General features: G+C 44.1%; 1 non-coding gene across 1 annotated transcript; it reads right to left on the reverse strand.

Annotated features, from left to right (window-relative positions):
* Nucleotides 1–7,244: 7,244 nt before the first annotated feature.
* On the reverse strand, nt 7,245–7,435 carry LOC111824730. Its single transcript, XR_002827810.1, has one exon. It is a non-coding gene; the product is annotated as a U2 spliceosomal RNA (small nuclear RNA).
* Nucleotides 7,436–9,231: the final 1,796 nt, after the last annotated feature.

Genomic DNA, 9,231 nt, shown 5'->3' on the forward strand with positions numbered 1-9,231 from the left:
TGCAAATGTACTGAAAGGGTTTAGTACCTGTTGCTGCTGGAAGAGGAGGGGCTGATATCCCCTTCCAGTGCACTCCCTTCAAAGAGGCCTGGTCGCTGCTCTGCCATAAAGGGGACTGGTGGGATGACAAGGAAAGCAGGGCCCTGTAACTATAAACAGAGTTAAGGAAAGGGCACTCTCCCTGGATCTGGGAGCCATCAGGACTTTGAAATTCTCCAAGAGAGGAGAAGTCTGACTCAGAGACTAGCCAAAACCTCGTTGGGTTAGGAGGACCGGAGGCCACATATTGAACTTATAGACTACAATTTGCTAGACAGAGGTCCAAGACCAGTTGTATAGGGATTAAGCTACCTATGTACTGCAAAACAACTTTCTCCTGTGCCAGAATACATTTTAAGAAAATTGGACAAACTGTATTTGTGGCTAGAAAGAAGAACTGGCCTATGTGTAAACTGTCCTGGAAAAAGGCTATGTGGAATGAACCCAAAAAGTAAAGGGTGTCTAGCTGCTGAGAGGGCAGTTGCCCAGGTGAGCAAAGAAGAATACCCATTAAATTTTTGTCTCTATTGAGAGACAGTTGACAGTTAGCAACCTGTATACTGTCTTACAGGCCTGTGTGACCATGCCCATGTCAGGGGTGGCACAAAACCTCAACTGTAGGAAACTGGGAAAGGCCTGTCTAGAACAGAGGGGGTTAATAAAGTGGTGAATACTAGCCCTCTGTTCCAGGAATTACAGACCCTGTGAGGTCCTGTGACATATAAGACCCTGTAGGGAAATAAAGCTCCTTTAGTCCATTCTGAAAGAACAAATAAAAGACAGATTAGAGGCTGTGTTTCCCTCCAGGCAACCCAACTGGAACCCCTATAGTGACAGGGGAAAGGAGGCTCTCGATCGGTATCGCCAGACTCTATTAGGGGGCATCCGAGCTGCTGCTTGGAGACCCACAAACCTCTCTAAGGTGACAGAGACAGTCCAGGGGCCTAACCCTGATGCCCTGGAAAGTCAGAGGGCTGTCAATGTTGCATTTGTTTCCAAGTCGGCCCCAAATATTAGGAAAAAAAATGACAGAAGTTAGAAGGCTTTGAGGGGAAATCAATCTCTAAGTTGGTTGAGGTGGCCCAGAAGGTTTTTGACAATCTGAAGGACCCAATGGCAGGTTCAAACACCTGGATGGCCAAGGTCCTTCTGGCCCTAAACGAGGAAAATGGCCCAAGGGGCCGGAGAGACAACAAGGGCAAAGAAAAGCCTCGCGGAAGAAAAGGAGTCCAACCCCGGCTTGGGAAAAATCAATGTGCATTTTGCAGAAAGGAAAAACATTGGAAAAGGGAGTGCCCTGAATGTGCAGGGGAACCGACTCCCTCCCATGCTGGTGGAGGAGGTGGATTGGGGTTGTTGGGGCTCGGCTGGCCCCCAGAAGCCCAGAATAACCCTGACAGTGGGGGGACCAAAAGGTGGACTTCCTTGTGGAACTCATAGCACTCACTCAGGCCCTCTGGTAGGGAAAGGGAAAAAGAGTAAACATTTCAGCTTCCTGAAAACAGCTGCCTTGAACCCTGCCACACTCTTCCCTGACAAGAAGGCAGAGGCCCCTTTGCCTGACTGCAAGGAGACACTGACTACCCTCACTTCCCTCCGTGAGGACCTTGTGGACCAGCCCTGCAGAATCCGGATGAGACCCTCTACACGGATGACGGGAGCAGCTTCATAGAGGGAGGTACCCGGTAGCGGGGGGCACATGAGGAGGATCCAGGGGAGATCCAAGAAGCCCTGGTAAGCGCCCCGGCACTGGCCCTGCCAGACCTACCCAGGAACTACAGGGATATATCTCCTCACACTGCCTTTACAGGAGGACACGGGAGCCACCTTAAAGAAGTCTCCTGACCTCAGGAGGAAAGGAAAAAGCTCCTGAGATACTTAACCACCTGGCAGCCATATAGGGGCCAAGGAATTGACTAAAAGACCAGTAGGGCCCCTAGAAGTTCTCGTAGCCCTGCCAGCACGAAGGCACCCAGAGAAGCCTACTCATCTGCCAGAGGAGCAGAGGCTAGCTGAGAAACTAAGGGCCCAGGAAGAGGAGGTTGGATGGCTAATTCTGCCAGATGGGAGGCCTATAATGCCAGAAGCCCTGGTTCGGACCATCGCTTCCCAGACCCACCAGAGCACCCACCTGGGGGAATGAAGCTATCAGAACTACTGGGAAGAGAATTTTACATCCCAGGGCTCCAGAAAATATCTCAAGAGTTGGCTAGAAGGTGCCAAGTGTGTGCCCGGGTGAATCAAGGGCCCCCGTTGTTGCCGTGCCGGGACAGCGATTCCGAGGTCAGAACCCCGGAGAACACTGGGAAGTGGACTTCACCGAGATGCCAGGAGGACAAGGAGGGTATAAATACTTGCTGGTTTTCATTGATACCTTCTCTGGCTGGCCTGAGGCATACCCAACCAAGGCAGAGACAGCACAGGTAGTAGTTAGAAAACTCCTCACCGAAATTGTCCCCGGTTTAGCCTGCCACTATACATGGGTCCGACGATGGCCTGGCATTTATCGCCAAAGTTACAATCCATAGTTAAGGCCCTAAGAGTTACTTGAAAATTGCATTGTGTTTATAGACCACAGAGTTCTGGACAGGTAGAAAGGATAAATTGGATCTTAAAGGAAACATTAACTAAATTAAAATTAGAGACTGGCGAAAACTGGGTAAGTCTCCTTCCTTTTGCTCTCTTCAGAGCTAGGTGCACCTCATGCATCCAAGGGCTAACTCCTTTTTGAGATAATGTTTGGGCAACCGCTGCCATTGGTGCCCAGGTTGAGGGAGGAGGAAGTCGCCCATCTCTCTACCCAAAATTTGCTTAAGTCCTTACAGGCTTTGCAGAGCAGCGCCACGTCAGCACGACGGGTGGTGAGAGCCATACGGGAGGAGGACGTGCTGAGATCCAGTCCAACACAGCCTGCCTTATCTCCGGGAGATCTCGTTTGGGTGAAGCGTCACGACCCTGGCAGCCTGGAACCTAGATGGGATGGACCCTACCAGGTGGTGCTGAGCACTCCAATCGCCATCAAAGTCGCAGGAAAGAGGCACTGGATCCATCGTACGCAGGTTAAGAAAACGAATGACAGCGTCGAGGGATGGGCCCCGAAGAAGAACTGCACGATCGGAAATTGTAACCCCGTCCTCCTCATGCCTCTCGCCTGGTGGACTGACCAATGGGAAGGGGGAAAGACCTGGGGACTAAGACTCCATGTAAGCGGCCGAGACCCTGGCCAGCTCTTCACCATTCAACGCCGGACTTTTCCCCGGTGGTTCAACCCGATTGGCCCCTTGCATCCCCTAGACAAGCCAGAGAGGCTGAGCCAGCCACAGCACCCAGCCCCAGCTAAAACTTCCTGGTCCCCCTGGCTAACTACCCTGCTCTCCTCCTTGTCAGGACCAGTCGTTCTGCTCCTACTCGGGCTCATATTTGGCCCCTGCATTGCCAAATGCCTCCTCAATTTCATATCGTAGAGGAGGGTGCTGAATCAAAGATTTGATTCGGGAATAAGACCAGTAGGGAATGTACTGGGCTGCATATCGGGGCACGCTGTGCTGTCTGTTCCTGGAACAGACAGATAGGAAGGTACTGACATCAGGTCAGGCCTTGAGATATGGTCTCATGGTCCCTCCTCAATGTATACTGTGCTCTCTGTTCCCAGAAAACATAGATAGGAAGGTAATAATGCTGTGCTGTGTCGAGAACAAATTGCGTAAGCATGACTTTGTAACTTTGTAGTTTTTGCACATAAATAGCCATAACCCTTGCAGTCAGGTGCTGCAGTTCCAAGCAAAGGCTGAACTGCAGACAGCTGGCCAGCTTAATAAAGGTTCCTAAATTTAAATTTTGAGTCAGTGGTCTATCTCGCTGAGTCAACCCATAACAGAGCCACCCACCTTGTGCTCTGGCAGAGGGAGGATGAAGTGGACGGGACCTGTGAGAGCAGAATCCAGCACTGGGGACTCGGGGGACGGAGCTCAGAAGGCAGACACCCCAAGTCTCCTCGGCTCAATCATTCCCTCACACAGCCACATAGACATCTGCCTTGCCTGGGGGGAAGACAGCTGACACACCCTATTGGAAAACACCATGCCCTGAGGCCGCTTAATAGATTAAAATTAACAATTCAAAGGAGTAGCAGCTGCTTGTGTAGCCCGCCTCCATCCAAGGAACAGCAGCCTCCTGATCACCACACCATCTGTCTGAGGAACAGCAGCTGTGTGTGAAGCTTCCCCCCACCAGCCAGAGGAGCCACCACAGTGGTGAACAGCACCCACCACAGGAGCTGCTACCAACTGAGGAGCAGCTGCTACCACAACGGCCCGAGGAGCAACCCCAGCCCGAGGAGCCACTGCCATCCAAGGAGCAGCTACTGAATGACTCAACATCTAGATGTGGCGGTACAATCAAACATGGGTAGACAAAGAAACCCCCAAAGGAAAGAAAAGGAAGACTCGCCAGAAATGCAGCTAAGTGATACAGAGGCATGTAACATGACAGAAAAAGAATTCAGATTAAGGGTCCTAGAGTGCATAAACCGGATTGAGGAAAAAATCAACAACTTATGCAAGAAGCAAGAAGAAATGAAGAGTGAAATAGCTGCAATAAAAAACAACATTGAAAGTTTCAACAGTAGACTAGGAGAAGCGGAGGACTGAATTAGCGAATTAGAAGACAGAGAAATAGAACATACCCAAACTGAACAGCAATTGGAGAAAAAAATTAAAAGACAGGAGGAGAGCCTAAGGGAGCTATGGGACAACATGAAACGAAACAACATACGAATAATAGGGGTGCCAGAACAACAGAAAGGGGAACAAGGGTTAGAAAACCTATTTGAAGAAATAATATCAGAAAACTTCCCTGAGGTGGGGAAGAAAAAAATCACACAAGCACAGAGAGTCCCAAACAAGGTGAACCCGGAAAGACCCACACCAAGACACATCAAATTACCATGGCTAATGTTCAGGACAAAGAGAGAATCTTAAAGGCTGCAAGAAAGAGACGGAAAGTTACATTCGAGGGATCTCCCATTAGATTATCAAATGATTTCTCAACAAAAAAACATTAGGCCAGAAAAGAATGGATGGAAATTTACAAAGTGATGCAAAACAAAGGACTGAATCCAAGAATACTCTATCCAGCAAGGCTATCATTCAAAATTGAAGGGGAAATAAGAAGCTTCACACTAAAAAAAAAAAAAAGGCTAAGGGAGTTTATCACCACGAAGCCACCAATGCAAGAAATGCTAAAGGGACTGGTGTAAAAGAAGGAAAAAAAAGCTAAGAAAGAAAACAGGCACACAAATAAAGAAATGGCTACAAACAAGTACCTCTCAATAATAACTTTAAACATAAATGGACTAAATGCTCCAACCAAAAGACATTGGGTGGCTGAATGGATAAAAACACATGACCCATACATTTGCTGTCTACAAGAGACTCACCTCAGAAGAAGGGACTCACACAGACTGAAAGTGAAGGGATGGAAAAATATCTTTCAGGCAAATGGAAATGAAGAAAAGCTGGGTAGCAATACTTATATCTGACAAAATAGACCTCAAAGTGAAGGCCATAGCAAGAGATAAGGAAGGCCACTTCATAATACTAAAGGGATCAATACAACAAAAAGATATAACCCTGATAAACATATACGCACCCAATGCAGGAGAACCCAAATACATAAAAAAAACTCCTGGAAGATATCAAAGGAGAGATTGACAACAATACAATCATAGTAGGGAACTTTATGATGTATAAGTACTGTGCGCTAACCGATTGCGCCACTGGAGCTCCTATAGTAGGGGACTTTAATACACCACTGACATCACTGGATACATCCTCTAGACAAACAATCATCAAAGAAACAGCAATCCTAAATGACTCACTAGATCAGATGGACTTAATTGACATCTTCAGAACACTTCACCCCAAAGCCAAGGAATATACATTCTTCTCAAGGGCTCATGGGACATATTCAAAAATAGACCACATATTAGGTCACAAACAAAGTCTCCCCAAATTCAAGAAGATTGAAATCATACCAAGCATCTTCTCAGACCACGAGGGCATAATATTAGAAATAAACTACAATAAAACAACCCAAAATACTCAAACACTTGGAAGCTGAATAGCATGTTATTAAATATTGATTGCATTACCAATGAGATCAAAGAAGAAATTAAAAACATCCTGGAAACTAATGACAATGAAAACACAACAATCCAAAACCTATGGAACACAATGAAAGCAGTGCTGAGAGGGAAGTTTATAACTCTACAGGCCTATCTCAAAAACAAAAAAGAAAAAATGATAGTAAAACATCTAACTCTACAACTCAAAGAATTAGAAAGAGAGTGAGAAGAAAAGCCTAGCGTGAGCAGAAGGAAGGAGATAATAAAGATTAGTGCAGAAATAAATGACAGAGAGACCAAAAAAACAATACAGAAAATCATTGAAACCAAGAGCTGGTTCTTTGAAAGGATAAACCAGATCGATGAACCTCTAGCCAGGCTCACCAAGAAGCAAAGAGAGTGGATCCAAATAAACAAAATCAGAAACGATAGACGCGAAATAACAACAGACCCCACAGAAATACAAATGATTGTTAAACAATACCACGGACAACTCTACTCCAACAAATTAGACAACCTGGAGGAAATGGACATATTCCTAGAAAAATACAACATTCCAAAACTCAATCAGGAAGAATCTAAAAATTTCAACAGGCCAATAACTATGGAAGAAATGGAAGCAGTCATCAAAAAGCTTCCAGCAAACAAAAGCCCAGGACCAGACGGCTTCATAGGGGAGTTTTACCAAACATTCAAGGAAAAACTAAAACCTATCCTCCTCAGACTACTACAAAAAATTCAAGAGGAAGGAACACTTCCAAGCTCATTCTATGAAGCCAGCATCATCCTAATACCAAAACCAGGTAAAGACAACACAATGAAAGGGAATTACAGGCCAATATCCCTCATGAACATAGATGCCAAAATCCTCAACAAATTCTTAGCAAATCGGATCCAGAAGTACATCAGAAAGATCATACACCATGACCAAGTAGGATTTATCCCAGTGATGCAAGGATGTTACAATATCCGCAAATCAATAAATGTGATACATCACATAAACAAATTGAAAGAAAAAAAACACATAGTCATATCAATTGATGCAGGAAAAGCATTTGACAAAATCCAACACCTATTTTTTTGTGTGTGCACCGTTCCCGGAGGTACTGCAATACCGGGTCGATGTGTGAAGTGGATGGAGCAAGCTCCTATTCCAACTCCTAGCTTCAAAAATACATTTAATATATTGTCCTCAGATAGAGGACGTATCAGATATTAAACTGATAAGAACAGATACTACACTTGATCTTAGCCAAAAGGCTGAGAAGCGATCCAACACCTATTTTTGATAAAAACTCCCAGCATGGTGGGAATAGAAGGATCATACCTCAACATAATAAAAGCCATATATGACAAACCCACAGCCAACATCATACTCAATGGACAAAAACTAACACCCTTCCCCCTAAGAACAGGAACAAGACAGGTATGCCCACTCTCACCACTCCTGTTCGATATACTACTGGAAGTATTAGGCATTGCAATTAGACAAGAAGAAAAAATAAAAGGCACCCAAATTGTAAAAGAAGAAGTAAAACTGTCCTTATTCGCAGATGACATGATATTATACATAAAAAACCCTAAAAACTCCATCAAAAAACTATTATACTTAATAAATGAATTAGGCAATGTAGCAGGATACAAAATTAACGCCAAGAAATCTATGGCATTTCTGTACACCAATAGTGAACTTATAGAAAGAGAGACTAAAAAAGCAATCCCATTTACCATCACACCAAAAATAATTAAGATACCTAGGAATAAACAACTAAAGAGGTAAAAGACCTTTACTCAGAAAACTACAGGACGCTGAAAAAACTGATAGAGGAAGACATAAACAGATGGAAGAACATACCATGTTCTTGGATTGGTAGAATCAACATCATTAAAATGTCCATATTACCCAAAGCAACCTATAAATTCAACGCACTTCCCATTAAAATAACAACGGCATATTTCACAGAACTAGAACGAACTCTGCAAAAATTCATCTGGAATAAAAGAAGACCCCGAATAGCTTAATCAATCCTGAGAAAGAAGAACAAAGTAGGTGTGATCTCAATACCAGATATCAAGCTGTATTACAAAGCCACTGTTCCCAAAACAGCCTTGTACTGGCACAAGAACAGACATATAGATCAATGGAATAGTTTAGAGAGCCCAGAAATCAACCTGAACCAATATGCTCAATTAATATTTGACAAAGGATGCAAGAACATACAATGGAGTCAAGACAGTCTCTTCAATAAATGGTGTTGGGAAAATTGGACAGATACATGCAAAAAAAATGAAACTAGACCACCAATTACACCATACACAAAAATAAACTCAAAATGGATAAAGGACTTAAATGTAAGACGGGAAACTATAAAAATACTGGAGGAATCCAAAGGCAACAAAATCTCAGACATATGCCGAACAATATCTTCACTGATACAGCTCCTAGGGCATTGGAAACTAAAGAGAAAATAAACAAATGGGACTACATCAAAATAAAAAGCTTCTGCACAGCAAAAGAAACAATCAACAAAACGACAAGAAAGCCCACTGCATGGAAGAACATATTTGAAAATGTTATCACAGATAAGGATTTAATTTCCAACATTTATAGGGAACTCATACAACTTAACAAAAGGAACATAAACAATCCAATCAAAAAATGGGCAACGGACCTAAATAGACACTTTTCAAAAGAGGACATTCAGAAAGCCAAGAGACATATGAAAACTTGCTCAAAGTCACTAATCATCCGAGAAATGCAAATCAAAACAACAATGAGGTACCATCTCACACCTGTCAGAATGGCTATCATCAACAAATCAACAAATGATAAGTGCTGGAGAGGATGTGGAGAAAAAGGAACACTCGTGCACTGCTGGTGGGAATGCACACTGGTGCAGCCACTATGGAAGACAGTATTGAGTTTCCTCAAAAAGTTAAAAATGGAACTCCCATTTGACCCAGTGATCCCACTGCTAGGAATATATCCCAAGAAACCAGAAACACCAATCAGAAAGGATATATGCACCCCTATGTTCATAGCAGCACAAGTCACCATAGCTAAGATC

This window comes from Myotis lucifugus, unplaced genomic scaffold (assembly GCF_000147115.1).
Source record: "Myotis lucifugus unplaced genomic scaffold, Myoluc2.0 scaffold_4987, whole genome shotgun sequence".
NCBI lineage: Eukaryota > Metazoa > Chordata > Mammalia > Chiroptera > Vespertilionidae > Myotis > Myotis lucifugus.